This window comes from Aedes aegypti, chromosome 1, assembly GCF_002204515.2.
Source record: "Aedes aegypti strain LVP_AGWG chromosome 1, AaegL5.0 Primary Assembly, whole genome shotgun sequence".
Lineage (NCBI taxonomy): Eukaryota > Metazoa > Arthropoda > Insecta > Diptera > Culicidae > Aedes > Aedes aegypti.
In genome coordinates, this window is record NC_035107.1 from 224668495 (window position 1) to 224686584 (window position 18090).

The following is an 18090-nucleotide window of genomic DNA, read 5'->3' on the forward strand; positions in this document are numbered from 1 at the left end:
CCGCAAAATCGCTAGTGTTTGGAGGTGATTTTAACCTCCAACTTGCCAAATAACCTCCAAATCATCACCTCCAAGTTAGTTCTAATAGCCTCCGTTATATGAAATATGGTGGCGCGTCGATCGTCGCAAGTTTATCGTTAAACAGTCAATTTTGTTTTAGAAAATTCTAGATGAAATACAACCTGGAACTTCTTAAAACATATAAAATAAATCTTTGTTTCGATACCTTTGCGAACTACTCTAAGAATTGTTTCAGAGATTCCTTGAAAAAATTATCTAATTTCCCTTTTTTCATTCCAGGGTGTCGACTACCTGGAAAAACCTGGAAAGTCAGGGAATGTCAGGGAATAAAGATAAAGATAATAATGTCAGGGAATCCAATTTTTGAATGTCAGGGAAAGTCAGGGAAATTCACTACAAGTCAGGGAAAAAATATCTATCAATACTATACTACAACATCAGACGAGTTGATTGTCTGCAAAGTTAGAGATTAGAGCAACTCAGCAATACAATAGGTAAGAATCATTATGTTTACATTGAATACCATAAATTTGGTGGATGAAATGGGTAATTAATCTTTCAAAATAGCAAAGAAAAGAGAAAACGCTATTATCCATAGTAAACTATTTATTACTTTCTAGAATTTAAAATTTTTAAAATGTGCTTAGTTATAATCTAATCCAGGGGTTTTCAGCCTTTTTGGCTCGCGGAGCACTTTTTGCAATCAAGTTGTTGCGCGGAGCATTTGTTCCCCGTTTGATATCTCGATTTTTTCATACGCTTAAACCGACTTTATAATTACTACAAAATTTATGAAGTAAGAATTAAGTATACCGCCGAGACGGACGAACGGCCGGCGGATTTTTTTTCTGAAGATGACCGTAATAAAAAAGTAGGTTGAAACGTAAAATTTATATATCGGATATCATTACCCGTCACCGAACAATACCAATAAAGTGGAAACGATTAAGAGAACGGTGATCAAAACCACAGCAAGAAGTAAGATCTATGTAGGTCAATGTTTCATTAGTCTCGATTTTAAATTTAAAATTTAATTCGAATCGAAAAAGATTTGGTTTGTTTGATTGAGCAACTTTTTTATATTAAAAACATAATTTTACTGTTTCCAAGCTTTCACACATTATTTTAAGTGATTTTTCCGTCAAAGAGAAAAAACATAATTTGTGGAAGATTGCCTTGTTTTTTTTACAATTTGTATAAAATGAAAAAAAAAACTGATTGTTTTAATCGATTTTCTCAAAACTAGCTGTTTACATCCTTTTGCTTCTAACTCCCTCATTTAATTTTTGGGCATATATTTCAAAGTTCGTGGCTTGTAGAAATTATTTTGAATTTTTCGTCGAATACCTCAATTTTTCGTCGAATACCTCAATCGTGGCTTGAAACGGCAGATGAAAAAGTTACAATTTTTCACAGCTTTCAATACACAAAATCTCATACAAAATCAATGCGAAAACATTCACCAACAGAATACTTCTATTTACACAATATTAGCCCAAATGCTGAATGTTTTCGTTAAAACATCCGAGGTTCATCTAAGTTCAATAATGATCGAGATTTTGACACCGTGTGTATAACACTCTTAAAAACTGTCTTTCGTCATCCACTATTGCATCGAATATATCATAAGATAAAGATGCTTTAAAACCAGCTTTATGTTTTTGAGAATACAAATCTAGAGTATAAAACAGCGGTCTTGACCAAATGTTCTGTACTATAAATTTCTACTATTGAAAATTATATAATATCGGCTTCGTTTGGTATAATTAAAAGCGTATTTCGAAGCAAAAACCTGATATACCGTCGGACGGGGCTACTTTTGATTCCAGGGGCTACTTTGGACACTCACCTCTTGTATTTATTAGCAGCGTAAATATTAATCTGAGCAATTTTGTGTCTTCAGCACTTTTATTAACCAATATATGCTTTTTTCTTGGAACAACATCAACAATAACAGGATAAACAAGAAAATATTTCAAAAAAGCCCGAATAAATATTCACAAGGTATAAAACATTGGCTACACAAACATTGTTTGAATTTTACCCATGTTTTGCTTAAAATTGTTGTTTTATTAAAATAATTGATCAAATGTCTTATTTTTGCGACTTTTATTTTATTATAATGTTTTGGTTTGTGTATTTTACAACATAAAAAAAATAAAATAAATGTTTGTAAAAGCGAATAGACATAAAACACATATATTTCAATACGTACCAATGCCAAATTCACAACATAATCCATAAAAAACTATTTTTCGTCATATTTTACATGAATTTGTAGTACAGAACAGTTGCATCCTTCAAATGCCTAAATTAAACTACTCTTAAGCCAGCTCTAAACTACTAAGAAGCTAAAAGCATATTACAAAAGCAAACTTACTTCTTTACGATCTTGTTAAACTTTACTTCATAGATTGCTTTTTTAATGAAAATTACTTACTGGTATTAAATTAGTTACCGGTATTAATGTGATCCTTCAACATATCGTTCATATAACAGTAAGAATAAAAAAAGAGTTTTTGTACATAACTCATTCATCCCTAGTAATTACGTCGTTCGTTTATGTCAACTTGAAAATCGAGCACTCGTAACTGATAGTTCCATTTAAGAGGAAGTTGAAAATTTAAGTTTCATACTGCAAACTGAGAATAGTGAATGGTATGTTTCGTTGAAATTTGTTATATATGTGTAATTGATTCTAGCTTTGCAATTTTCTACATTAAGTTTATCAATGAAAAACGTTCCATAACATCACAGTGGACGACAATCTATTAAATCAGTTTGAAAGTTATAAGGAAAAATCATTTCATTAGCAAATTGTGAAAATGTCCAACGTAGCCCCTTTTTTGTCTTGAAGGACACACTGTTTTCGCTATTCAAGCATTTTTGTTATTTCTTGATGGATTTGCCTCATATTTTGCTCATTTGTTACGTACATATACAACTTAAATATAGGCAAAAATTATCAACATCTATCCATAATTCTAAGAGTTACAAATCCTCAAAGTTAAAGAATGTGGAAATAATGTCAAAAGAAGCCCCGTTTGACGGTATATATAAAGGCATTGTTACAATGCTGTCGCGGAGCACCTGCCAAGGCGTCGCAGAGCACGATATGAAAACCGCTGGTCCAAGCGATACTTGCTTGCTTGCTCATGTGCTGCCCAGTTTTTTAGAATAAACTCTTCAAATTTCTCAGAAATTCTGGAGATTCTTATAGAGATTTCTCATATTTTTATTCTGTATTTTTTTCAGAACTGTTTATGCCAGGATCATTACCGCTTTCATAGTTTTGTTGACGATTTAATCGGATTTTTTTCGGTTAAAATAACTTAAAACCGTAGCATTTACCGAACGTTTCGATCTAATAATGGATTCGATCATCATCAGCGGTTCATGCTATAGAGTAAATCCTACACCGCAATCTACCTGTTTACTTCTGTTTTTATCCTGTTTCGGACATACCAAAGAAATAACGCCTAAACATTTTCTAATGATTCTTCGAAAGATTTTTTTTTATGAATCCAGAAAATCTCTAGGAAGGAATGTTGCATTGTGAAATGAAGTATTAAGATTCAATTAGTTTTTTTTCATATGCATACTGCAATAATTCCTCCAAAGTAAAAAAAGTGTAATGAAACAAATAAGCTGTAACGAATCATCGGAAAAATTATTCGAAGTATTTGAAGAAAAAATAAATTAATTAATTATTAAAACTTTTTTTATGAAATTATTCAAATTTTTTTAGAGACGTTTTAGAATTCCAAGTTGGAAATCACTTTTGTATTATTTGAAGCAATTTTTCGTACAAGTTCTTCGGCAAAACCTGGGAATTTTACCTGAAAAGAAAGCTGACCGAATTTCTGGAGGACCTTTTTTACTAAAAAGAGCATGATGCATCTTTATAGTTTGCGCCTCATAAAACATTTTAGTATATCTACTCAGGTAGCGGAAGTTGTCAAAGTTTTCGTTTATCTCTGAAATTTAAGCAATTATTTCTGAGATAGTTTAGTATGTATCTAACTTTCACGCTTGAAGATTTCAACTGAGTATGATTAGTAGATGGTTCAGAGTTTTCAGAATATCAGGTTTTACCATTTTATGCATACGAATCTTCCTGCTGTAAGGGGTCGTCCATAAATGACGTAGCATTTTAGGGGGGAAGGTGGGGGGCTTCGATGATTTGTGACGATGTGTTACAAGGGGGAGGGAGGGGTTCCAACTAGTGGACGTAGCATTTTGAATAATGTCGGTAAAAACAGTAGCGCTGGAAAAATTGACAACATTTATTTTATCTAACTTCTTTATTTACACGGAGAACAAAATATAGTGCTCGTAATCATTTTTGCGGTCAAATAAACTATATTTTAAGGTTAATTTAGACATAACTATAAATATAGTTGATTTGACAATTTGTTGTTTAAAATAACTATGTCATGTAGTTGTTGACAACTATATTTTTTATTGTATTTACAAACTTCAAACTATATTTTAGTTGACTCAAAGTAAATTTGATTTAGTTTGCAATATTTTGCAATGTTCACTCAACATTTTGTTTTGCTATATCATCATATTTGAAAAGATTCGTTGCTGCTTTATCTATCTAAAAAAAACATTGTAAAAAAACAAAGTGCGCGTTGGTAAACTTGATACGTGGTCTCCTGCGTGCAAGGTGGTTAGCACCTACACTATTCATTGCAAGTTAAAAGCTGGGAGGGAGAAACCAATACAAAATTTCTCTACGTCACAGTGAGCCGAGATTTTGCTGTCACGAACTGTCACTGTGAGCCCGGATCTTAAACAATGGACAAACATGATAAAAGCGCGTAATTAGCCTAAGAATATTTTTGCATTTCATCAAAAGTAGCAAAAATCGAATTAGAATCAATTAATGCACATTCAAAAGTAACGTCACGAGAGCACCGTTTGTTCTAATTTAATGTAACGTATTGGAATGAGGCTCTTTTTACAGTTTTCATTAAAACTGAAAATTAAACGCATAGAAAACTGTGGCCCTTTTTCAATGTTTGTCCAGAAAGATCGAAGGTACACAACAAATGAAAACTAGCGATTTTCACTAAGCCTGCCTTGATTGTCGTTGGCAAACTGGAGTTATCTTGCAATTTGTAAAACAATTGTATCCAATTTCGTGTGTAGTATCGGTGCCTCCCTCCCAGGTTAAAAGTAAGTAGATTTGTGAGCATGACTTGAAGTCTAGGGATGTGAATGTTTTCGGAAAGTGGTAATTATCCAAACTATAATTGATATAAGTGCAAGAGGAAAGCTGAATCATTGAAGTGTGTGTATTTGATTTGATGTTAATTTAGTGTTGGCGTAAATTAATTTTACTTCGAAAGAACTATTTGTGCGTAAGTAAAAGTAATTAACAGTATAGTAATCTCAACATAAAGAAATTTTTCTGCGTGTAACTTATTAAACTTGGGTTATAAAATGATGATTCAGCCTCATAACATTGATATGATAATATTAAAATAATTCTAATAAATTTTAAATTTAAGATTTTGTGAAGCTTTTAAAAGTTATGTGAATAATATATTATATTGCTGTCTATACTATTTGATTTATAAATAAACAAATTAAAAGATGAATATGTTAATATCAATGCTTTATCGACTTGGAACATATTGTTTTTCCATTTGTTAACAAGACATAGAATCAACCGTTTTAGTTTGATTCATTTTTCTGTTGGAGCTTTATTTCTTCAAAAGATTTTAATGTGCTCATTTAGGCAAATATTAACGTTATTATAGTAAAACAAGATATTTATTCAATGTTGTAGAAGATCTCCTCTCAGTCAACTCATAGATTTGTTTTGATATACACAGTTCGAACGAAACGTGTAAATTTCTGAGACATATAATGCACATAATTGGAGTATCGAATATCATGGATATTTACATGATATGTCATGTAAACTTCCATTATATGTCATTTAATCCAGCAGGATCCTCTGTGATTACATTACATATAACACATTTTTACATGATTTCAGATTTAAATTTACATGACGTCATGTTTACATCGCATAAATGAAGTTTACATGACGTGTAATCTTCATTATTTTTTACTGTGTATGAATGCTCTTGATGGAACAACCAGAATAATAATGAGGACATCAAATTCGAGTGTTATCGAAAATATCCTATCATCCAGTTTTCTAAATCACTCGGTAATTCAGCGAAAGAGCATTTGTATTATATAATTGTTTCATTATGAGTTGTGTCAGAATATTTCAGTATGGGGAACGATGATGGAGTTTAATTGAAATATTAATAAAGATGATTGTATATAAATCGCTGTGTTTTAAACATTCCGAATATTACTAATATTATTCTGAAGGGATTTGAATTTAGAGAATGATGACGAAGATCCATTCCAATCACTTAATTAAATATTAAAATTAATAATCAAATAATTTAAAAAAAATCCTCTAATATTTTTTTTTGTTTAATATATTATAAAATATCTTGAACACTTGCAACAACAGCAATGAGTCTGTTAGCTTTATCAAGCCGAAATAGATGATAACCTTTTTGTTCTACATTTTAGCTGTCTACTTGTTTAAGACTTTAACAACAGCAAAAGTACCACAAATTAAATTTAACCTGTATAAACTGGGAACCTAAATTATGTAGTTTAAACAGGAAATAAGTTTATTTAAACTGTTTTCCAAATGGTTTTTGAGCGCTACGGTAAATCAAACTATCATACGCCTGGTTATCCTGATGTTTCAGCCAATAATTAATATCAATAAACAACTTTTTTTTGAATTTCTGGATTTTAATGGTTCCTTTTAAGCCCAATCGCTGAAGAAAAAATAAAAAAGGGAGGGGGGTTGCTTGATATGCTACGTATTTTCCCAGGGGGAGCGGGTCTGTCAGCATTTGTGACTAAATGCTACGAGGGGGGAGGGGTGTCAAAAATCAGTGAAAAAATGCTACGTCATTTATGGACGGCCCCTAAATGAAAATTATCAATGTACTCAGTTTAATCATACTAGCTTTAAAAAGCCCCTGGAAAATTATCTAACAGATGTTTTTGAGTAAAGTAGAAGCTTTTGCTCAGTTTATTTATACGCCCTATAACATTAAATTATACACTTTTGAAAGAGTGTTCATCACTTTGTAAAAAAAGGAACAAACTTTCACAATCACTTTTATTTACGTATTATTTTTGGTTTACAATGTCAAACACAATCACTTTTTGTAAAGAACCTCTCTGTCCTAGATCTAAACTGTAACTGACGGTTTTTCCCTAGCTTTAGTAATCTAGTAACCTACCTAGCCCTACGGTCAGCTGGGAACCATCGATGACGGCGAGATGTTTCCCATGCGATCGTCACGTTCGGGATGCTGAGGTCAGCTGGGAATCCAATTGTCACGTACAGGATCGGATGTCCGTTGTTGTTGTTTTGTCTGGCGCTAACTCTGGCGTGGGAACTATGCTGTGTGGAAGAACTTGTAGAATGATAGTTTGGCAGGTTGGGACATAACTATACATTATGTAAAAATATTCAGATATTTATCTTCTCGTACATACTGTAATTATCACGGTTTAAGCAAATACGAAATAAATACCCCCATGTTCCTAGTAGTTGCTCAAAAATGTATGGCGCTTGAAATAATAGTAATACAGTAAGAAAATCTAGCTGTGATTTTGTTGCTTTCGCAGTCTAGGGAAAGTCACAAAATCACAGTTAAAATCCTTAAGTCGAGTATCCTAGATCAAAGTCTAGAATATCGTGAAATGTGTACTGCGATATGTCAAACTAGGGTAACTTTTGTAGTACCAACGGACCAAATGTAGTACTAGAAGTGATACCTGAGTAGTCTGAGCCCGACTAATATGACTTTATTTCGTCTTTGGTGCAAATCAACCAATTCAGTGGTCTGGAATTATTCTGGAAAAGGACTGGAAAACAAGGGAAAGTCAGGGAATTTTAATTTTAAAAATTGAGTCGACACCCTGCATTTCCAAAAAAAAAAAAATGCTAAGACTATCGACGGCTCCATACAGGATTTTACTTCATTTATTTTTTCAGACATTATCTCTATAGGGTTTATCCAACAAGTTTCTCCAAAGATTTTTCCCAGCATTGCTAGCGATTATTCTAGTAATTTCTCTCAAATAGTTTTCAGATGTCCTAGAAGGTAGCAGATATCAACAGATCATATCAGTTGGGAGATTTGTGCCATCGCCATATTTGAGCCTATTTCATCATATATCAGATGGGAGAGGAAAGAGAATGGAAAGATGAGATGAAATAGGAGTGGGGTCCCTTGAAGAGGGATAATCGCATAAGCGAAAAAAGAGTATTTAGCTCCATACCCCAATGGGTTCAAACAACGAAAAACGCATGAGCGTAAAGAGAGCCTATAGCTTATCACCGCAGCGGGTTAGCAATAACAGAATGTCCTGAGTGACTGAATTTAGTTCCTCAATTTGAGTTCGACATGCGACAACAAGCTTCGACCTTGAGTTGGCCGAAGCAAGAGCTTTTATAGCAGCCTGACTATCTGAACAGAAGTATATGACTTTACCAATTACGTGCTGTTGAAGTGCTGATTGCATTCCACACATAAGAGCAAATGTTTCAGCCTGAAAAACGGTGCAGTTTCTACCAAGTGAGTAAAACTGATTCAGCCTTAGCTCACGAGAATATACTCCTGCACGAGCTCTACCTTCAAGAAGGGAGCCATCAGTGTAACATATATGTTACAAGACTGCAGTCTTGGGTGAATCTATTAATTCTTCCAACGATTCTTTACGAATCTCCCAATAGTTTTCCTTGAATAATGCAGTTATTTATCAAGAAATACCACCAGGAATGCCTAGACCAATTATTTTCCAGAACATCTATCTAACTGGCTGTAGAAATTCCTTAGGATTTTTTACGAAATCAATTAGAGAACCTTTTGGAATGCTGTTCGTTCCTTATTTTTTTTTAAATTACGCATGTTCCGTTGTATTATTGCAAGAATTCTTAAAGTGGTTTCTCCAGACTTTTGTCGTATGTTCATTGAGAAATACGACCTTAATCTTAAAAGATTGTTTTTATGTTTTTGTAGTATCATGGGTAGGACAATCGTTTTGCTGGCCTACCCAGGTAGCTGTGTGCGTATGACTTGTTCTACCTATCCTATCCCCTTCGCGGGCCACTGATTTTTTCACATCATTGTTAAGAAACGGCCAGACAGTAGCTTATCATTCTTGGTTGGTATGCTTAACGAATGATAAAACAATATCAGTAAAACGACATCCTCTCGAAGAAGAACAGAACCGAACCATGTCCAAAAAGGATCGCTTCAATGTTGTGGTGAACATTGTTTGGCGATTACCGAAGAACGGTAAGGTTTCATTTGTAATTTATTACCCCAGCCACCAGCGCAAATATGTGATAAGCTTGTTTTTGTGCATTTGATTTCGGTGGACGCAAAGATTAGCTATTTCTGTTGAGTACACATTGAAAGGCATCCGTATCTTATCGCTATAAAATGGGATTTATAGGCACCCGCGCAAGCTGATTGGTAAGCCCCCAAAAATATCTATGCAAATTATCATCTGCCTAGTCTACCACAATCTCGATAGTTATGGCATAATTCAAACTGGTTTAAACCCAAACGATCAAATCCATATGAACCGACGAATGAACTGGTTTGGAGAATGAACCTCTGTAACAAACTATCATAGTGTCTCAAAGAGGCTTCGTTGTTCGGTCGTTGTTGCCAGCCGTCTTGAACTTTTCGTGCTATAGGTATCCGTGAAGTAGGCAGGTACCTATATGGTTAATCCGACCGATAGAGTTGCAAGAATGCAATCCACAAACCGGTCGGCGTTATGCAGCTTAAGAACTGCGATCACAAGAGTAGCCAGTCAGTCAACATTGAAATGTTGTCTCTTTGAGGTAGGCAGTTGGTCGCAAAACTTGTCCCTTGCTTAGGCTGTCGAAATCTTTGAAAAGGTAATAGCGGAACCACTAGTTTGACGAGATCTTAATGAGTTAGGCACCATGCAAAAGGGTAGCTTAAAGGTCACCCCCTGTTAGGGTAAAGAGTTTCTCCAATCTTGAACAACCACTCATATGTGAAGTTTTTAGCTTGAAAAACAAATTTGCATTTCTCAAGGCCGTTTTAGAATGTCGACTAACCGAAAAGAAGAAAAAACTGGAAACGTCAGGGAATCCCATTTTTGACTTGGAAAGTCAGGAAATAACACTTAAAGTCAGGTGAAAAACATCCAAACGAGTTGTGCCAATATAAAACAAACGAAAATCGTTGATACTTAACTGAACGTTTACTTATTAAATAAGACATTTAAATTTTTCTGTAAAGTTATTCGTACAGCCAGTTGAGCAATACAAAAGATTGCAATCTTTAATGTCGAGTAATGGGCCTCGTGGCCGTGCGGTTAGTGTCGTCAGGCATTTAAGCGCATCGTATCATGGGGTGTGGGTTCGATTCCCGCTTCTGCCTTTGAAACTTTTCGTCAGGAATGTTTCTCGGCTGTGCCACTAGAGCATGCGTGTACGTTGTCTAGTGTTAAGTTACAGTCTGTGCAGCTAAATGGCTGAAGACGGTGTCCGTGTCTTTTTTTTAAATATCTAACTTATCATTTCGACATACCTTTGGATAGGTAATTCGATATATTGCCCTTATACGCCTACTTGTCCCATGTTCTATGTAAACCTTATGGACCGCGGGACAAATATGTGTAGAACGGCAGTATTTTTTCACAGGTTTGCTTTACTTAGCGTTAGCGTTAGCGTTAGCGTTAGCGTTAGCGTAGTTACGGTATACTTCGTAGATTGGATACTAGCTATATTCAGTAGATGAAAAAACCGAATTTAGTACTATACCATTTAATTCCACTAGAGTTTGTATCCTTTGACAGATACGCGTATTTCGACCTCAACTGTAAGGCCGTCTTCAGTGTCGTGTACTAGACTGTACGAGTACACGACACTGAAGACGGCCTTACAGTTGAGGTCGAAATACGCGTATCTGTCAAAGGATACAAACTCTAGTGGAATTAAATGGTATAGTACTAAATTCGGTTTTTTCATCTACTTATAGGTATTCTACTAAACAGCTCGAAGATTTATTAGCTATATTCAGGTTTTTTCTTTGATAAGCTCATCTAGATTGCTTTCAGGAACAAGGCTTGGGAGTTAGCCTTTATCCAATCTTAAACAAGAGTACCAAAACCATGAATACTGCTATTCCCGGCCACGCCCATCTTTACCGTAACTTGGGATAGGGAAAGGAAATGTTGATGTAACACTTACTTAATGAGAGGCCACCGACTCAGCGACACCCTCATAAGTGCTACGGAGTTGGAGGTTAGGAGGGGTTTCAGGTCAGGATTCGCCTGAGAAGCTAGCGATAGACACAGATCATTGGATGTTTAATGGCTTTTAATTTAATCTCTTGAATGCCGACAATCAAGAGAGAAACAATATGTTATTTACAGTATGAAGAATGTTGTTTCGCGTAAAAAAATGATTAGATACGTGTTCAACGGTAGTAGTTTTCTGCTTTTTTACCAGCAAAAACAGAATCGATCCCTCAAGGGTCATCGAATTAGAAAAGAATAAAAACATAATTGACCGACTAAAGCGTGCGAATTGAAAAAAGCCGCATACCGAAAAAAAAAATCTGGAACGAATAACGTGTGGCCAATTCTACGACACGCGACGAAGAGGACCTATTTCGTTGTTGAAGAAAATTGCCACGTCTTTTTCACTTTCACAAATCTATTAATTGAAAACGATTGAAACTGTCGCACTATTTATGTTCAAATAACTGTGCGCGGAACCGAAAAAAAAAACGTGACAGTAGGTTCAAAGCACAACCACCTTTCACAGGTTTGCTTTACTTATTGATATAAACTCATTGTAAAAATTGACGAGCAGAGTTTCTTGTATTATGGGATTAGGAAATCTTTAAAGATGGGAAAATATATATGCGGATTTTTTCGTTTTAAGACGATTTGAGTTATGTTGTATTTGTTGTTCTAAAGCTACGGCTTGAAAACCATGAGCAACAAATGGAAAACTGTGGAATAATTCTTGAAGGTTTAAATTCTATGCTGATCGAACATTCTAGAAGACACCCTTAGAAAGTCTTTGGAAGATACACCGGATGAATTTAAAAAAATCTCAAGAAGAATTCCTGGTGGAATCCACCGAAACAAGTCTATACGGAACCTGCACGAGAATCTCTGGAATAATTATTAGGGACATATTGACAAATACTGGTTGAATTCTTCAAGAAATTTTGAACGAGAGTCTTGGTGATTTCTCCTACATAATAAGATATACTGCTTGAACACAAAAATCTTGTAACACATCCTAGAAAAAAGGATGGAAGAATAATTTGTAAATTTTCAGGACGATTTTGTTTTTTTTTTTTCTGTGTTAACGAGATTTTTAGCCCTGGGCAAGTTCATCTCGGGACCAACGGCTGGCTTTACTTCCCTTCCGAAGGAAGTTGTCACTATAACCTTTTTGTCATAAGTAACTATCTCGGGGATGGGATTCGATCCCATATCCTCGGCGTAAGAGGCATGTGTTCTAATTCCAACACCAGATCCGCCTCCCAACTGGAGGACTTCTTCGAAAAATGTCTGGTTGAATTCCTCAAGTTCAAATGAAAGTTTTAAAGAAATTTCGATTCCAGTCTAGAAAAAAAAATGGAAAATCTGAAATTTCAACAAGAATGTTTATGGAAAACCAATGAAAAAGAATAACCACATATTCTCTCAACACTTTTTTTAATTTTAGAATATTTTTAGAAAACCAACTTATTAGACAATTTTTATCAGTTCAAGTCTGTTATTCAAGGATGCTGGAAAAGGAGATGGAATAAAAGTTTCGTAATTGTTCTGCCGGTTTCTCCTGTATTTATAACACTTTCAGTAACTTCTAATGTGTATCAGCTACCTCATCATCGGCTTCAGTTGCCTTCTGCTTTGACTGGCCTCGAACTAAAATGCTAAGCCTTTCAGTGTCTGAAAAGTCTTAAAGCATTCAGATTAAATTACAATCGACAATTTTTTTCTATATTTTAGGACCTGAAAAAACCTGGAATTATCAGGGAATTTCGTTAAACCTGAAAAAACCCAGAATTCTCAGGGAAATTTATTTGAGGCAGTAATTCATTGTAAAATATGTTCAAGACAAAGGTTTTTCGCGTCAAAATTCCCCAAAAAATATTAACTGCGCTTTTTGAGCTGTTCGGTGAGGATCTTTTAGGGTATGATATCTTATTGACTTCCCACGACATGATTGAATTTCACGAATAATATTTGATCAGTAATAGATTCACATATCTTCATGCACGTTTTTTAAAATTATTCGAAACTTCAAAAGCTAGAAAACTGATCTCGAGAAAATAATCCGGAATTCAAACAACTTTCAATTTAAAATGCCAAACTATGAAATTGCCAGTTCCAGGGCTGGTAGTCGGTCTGTTTTTAGATACTTGGTCTCTATTTTAATGCTAGTCTCTAAAAATTATTTTATTTTGATGAAAGGTCTCTAAGGTTTTTTATTGTTTTATCCAAAATGGGTTCTAAAGTCTCTTTTTTCTATATTTTGTTCGCGATTTTGATTAATTATGATGATAATGTAAAATTATGCAGGCTCCAAAGAAACCAGAGACTGTTACGAGACCTTTAAACTATTTTTTCAAAAATTCCCTCTCAAACTTCTCGTAGAAAAGCTTTTGGAATTATCGTAGTGGTTTCTCCAGATATTTAATCTGGAATACTTTCAGATACTCCTACACGTATCTCTCTAGCAATTCTTCTAGAAATTCCTCTACCAATTCTTTCAGCGTTTTTGGAAAGAATATCTTGAGAAATTTCTCCATAATTAGCTCCAAGAAATTGTCAAGCACTTCAACGCATCTCCAGTAATTTGCTCAGAAATTACTTTGAACTTTTTTACATACACTATCTTAGGATTTCTGTCAGATATTTTTCCACTAATTCAACCGAATTTTCCAGTTGTTACACTAGGAGGTCTCCCAAAGATTTTTATAATTTTTTTCTCAAAAAAATTTAAGAGTTTTTTTCTTTTACGGTAACTTTGAAAAAAATCTCAACAATTCCTCAAATTCGAGCCTATGTTTCATCATTGAATTCCTCTACACTTTTTCTAGGAATTTATCTAGAATTTCATCGAAGAATTATTACTACAGTTCTTCCAAACATATCTTAAAAAAAGATCCGTGAAATCTTCTTCTTTCTGGCATTACGTCCCCACTATGACAGAGCCTGCTTCTCAGCTTAGTGTTCTTATGAGCACTTCCACACTGAGAGCTTACTATGCCAATGACCATTTTTGCATTCGTATATCGTGTGGCAGGTACGAAGATACTCTATGCCCTGGGAAGTCGAGAAAATTTCCAACTCGAAAAGATCCTTGACCGGTGGGATTCGACCCTCAGCTTAGTCATGCTGAATAGATGCGCGTTTACCGCTACGGCTATCTGGGCCCCTCCGTGAAATCTATTGAAGTTTATTTAAGGTTTCTACTAATTAACACTGCAGCATTTTTCCAGAAAATCCTCCTACTCATATTTTAAGAGATTCAGTCCGATGTTTTCCAAGGAATTTCTTCAGAAAATGCTGCTTGATATTAAAGCCTTGATATTGTTCATTTAAGAAAATGGACACGTGGTTTTTACAGGAAACTTTATTTTCGAACAAATTGATGAGTTCACCTAAAATACATTTCGTAATTTCGATCAAATTCACATACATTTCATCATTTATTGAGCATTCCTGGAGAATGCTCCTATTTTTCTCTTGAAACCTCCCATAAGGGTCTGCACAACCTTTTCGTTGCCGTAACTTTTCGTTGTGCTGCTGACCACAATTTTCTTGACAAAATCGATGGAGCTTGTTTCTCTTCCATCCTTCTTAAGATGTCGTTTGATTACACTGCGGAACACGTTTTTGTCTCAAGCACCAAAATACCGCTATTTACTAAATTAAGACTAGCTGATCCATTGCCGTTTTTAAAAATATCGTAGCATATCTAGTTTTTGAGATATTGACTGTTGAAAATGCCAAATTAGACTATTTCGGCCAACTTGCATGCAAGTTTGCCAGCTTGTATGGCAATGTTTTCGCTTAAGTTGCCACAGAATTCAAACTTCAGGTATTTAACAATGGTTATCAACAAAGTTTATAGTACTTTCGGTTTTCAAAAGTATGTTTTATGATGGTTTCGAAAAGTATTGTATTTTGCCATATAAGAGAAACGAAGAGTTTTGTACGAAGAATGCAAGCATGTCGGAAAAATCGATTTCATCTAAATTTTGATCGTGCAATTTCAACCAAATTATATTTGAAATGAAAGTTGAAGTAATAGTTTGCGTACTTGGTGATTTTGATTACACATTTTTGTGATAAATCACACTTTAAATTTTATAAAAACTTCAATGACAACAGTGTTCTTTACAACTTTGGCGACCTGTAGCTAAAAATTGTGACGTGCTAGAACATTTCTGAGAACAGCATCAGATACAGTAATACCAAGAAATCTACTAGAGACACATAATTTGATCCTTGAGACACGCAAATATGTCATTTTTGTTACGCTGTGTTATTGCCCGATATGTTTCAATGGGGCGTAGTTCTGGGTAATTTGATGGATTCGGTCATTCTACAAATTCGATTTAGTAGTAGCTGAAGCATAGTGAGCCTATGCTAGGTCTGGCAAAAACAATGGAGGCATGGTATGCTTTCGGTAGATGGGCAGAAGCCGTTTTTTAATGCATTCAGTTCTGTAATTTTCGCCGTTGATTGAACCCGTCGTGAAATATGCAGTGTTTTCATACCGCAGGAGCAAATTACTTGCCATACCAAATCATTTTTCTCAAATTTTTCTGTTCGGATGTATCGTACGTCGTCAGGAATATCTGTTTTCGCCACAGCGATGAAAAAATTCAATATGGACGCTTCGCGATTTTAGCCAAAAAAAAAACGTCGAAAAACAAAATGTCGAATGCCAAAACTTCGAAATACAAAATGTCGAATGCGAACACGTCGAATGCCAAAACGTCGAAGCGAGAAAAAAAAATCGAATGTCTGACAAATGCTAAACATAGACAAATGCTAAATAAGTTTATTCGATTAACCCCTGTACTAGCAGCGTCATTTTTTACAACAACAATATATTTAAATGATTTTTTTGATAATACAAAAACAACATTATTTTTCTACCAATATTTTTAACAAGTTCTCAAAAGACTTTTCTTCTCTTAGAATCTGCGTCGATTTCGATTATTGGTAATCTAGATCCGGAGATACAACAAAATTCCTTGGGGGAGCGACGCGTTGGCATGACCGCGTAAAAAACTCATGCTACACATTTTTTTCTCTTGTTCGGTAATTCCCCAAGTAACCATGGAGCACTATATCATTGCTTATATAAAGCAGCTGCATTGCCGTAAGCCTATCATTAAAGTAGTTTAAAAGTGGAAAAGGTCCTTGATATTGTCGAACTAATGCAATAATGCTTATAAAGCAACCAAGCAATTCATTAAGTAATATTAGTGCATTGATACATTTCTCGCGTAACATTACTAAAGGACCTATGTACAAATGAGAGATTCTCTCCTCTCTCGTTCTCTTTCGATTATAACAGTGGAATACTGAAGATTTTGGGAAGTTTTTCACTATAGATCGAAAGCCAATTTCCTTGACTAGCGTTTCATACAAAAAACGCAACAGAAGAGGTTAATGTGACTCAGTTATTAATGAAAGAGAAAGTAAACAAAGAGAGCCTCTCAATGTTAGATAGGTCCTTTAGTAATGTTCCGCGAGATTTGTAATGTAGCGTTAATGCTCTATTGCCTGACAGCTCTTAAAATTTGTCGAATAGAAGCAATGTCGCATCAGTTTTGTTGATATGCAGTAGAATGTTGCAGCGTGCAATGTTATAATGCTTGTGATTACTTGATCGATCGCTTTTGAAAACAATTTTTTGTTGAGAGTCTGAGAAAAAAATAAACGATTTGGTGCAACCGTTTTTCAAAAATGAGCATTTATGTTTGTGGTACCACCAAAGACGAAATAAAGACCTCTATGTTTCTTGCAGTTGACCAAAATTTTATGGCACATAATGAAATAGAGCAAAATGTAGAATGTCGTGAGAAGTGTACTGCGATGCGGTACCAAGGGACCAAATGCAGTACTAGAAGTGGTACCCAATCTGAACCCGACTACCATGTCTCTATTCGTCTCTGGTACCACTCTGGCCAGCACGATCATGAAATCTTCAAAAAAAATCATCTAGTAATTTTAGGATTTCTCGGAGACAACCTAACTGATTTGCATGATTTATCAAAAAAAGCTCCTGATTTTATGACCCACATTTTTTTTATAAATTGACTAAAAACAAAATAACGCCCAGAGAGATTTTATATAAGGAATGTCGGTCCCCCATAAACATTGAAATATTTTCAAAACCAGCAATGATCAATATCGACAAATTCTGGAAATAGAAGAATTTTTTGAGAACTTGTGAAAAAATGGTGCAAACTTATCGAGAAACAACAAAAAACTTATCGCGATTTGTATATTTTTTGTTGTGAAAAATGAAACTACACCCCAACCTCTTTTTACGACCGTTATCGGGGGGTCGTAAAAAAAATCGGTCGTAAAAAAAATCAGGGTTATAATTATGTTGTTGCAAAATGCAACGTCTAGATGCGGAAATACTGGTTCGAGATCTTCGGCAAAGTTGAAGCATGGGTTGAGAACTTTCCAAAATGGCCATTCAAGTTTTCATATTTTGGTAAAATATGGCAACACTGCTCGATTGTTATCAAAAGAGCCAATTTTATGGGGGTGTGATTTGCAAATACCAAAAAAGTTTAAAGATAACGATACCAAATGTTCACCAAAGTCGAAGGAAGTGTTGCGTGCCATACAATCGGCCGAATCACAAATGTTCATGTAGCTGGCAACACTGTTTAAGAAGAATAAAGTTAAGATCAAAACCATCAAACTTAAGCGGAACAGAAAAATATAATG

General features: G+C 34.7%; 1 protein-coding gene across 1 annotated transcript in view; it reads left to right on the forward strand.

The window, feature by feature from the left end:
* Window positions 1–18090, forward strand: part of LOC5567614 (acyl-CoA-binding domain-containing protein 5) — a 51101-nt gene that overhangs the window by 1501 nt on the left and 31510 nt on the right. The window lies entirely within an intron of this gene.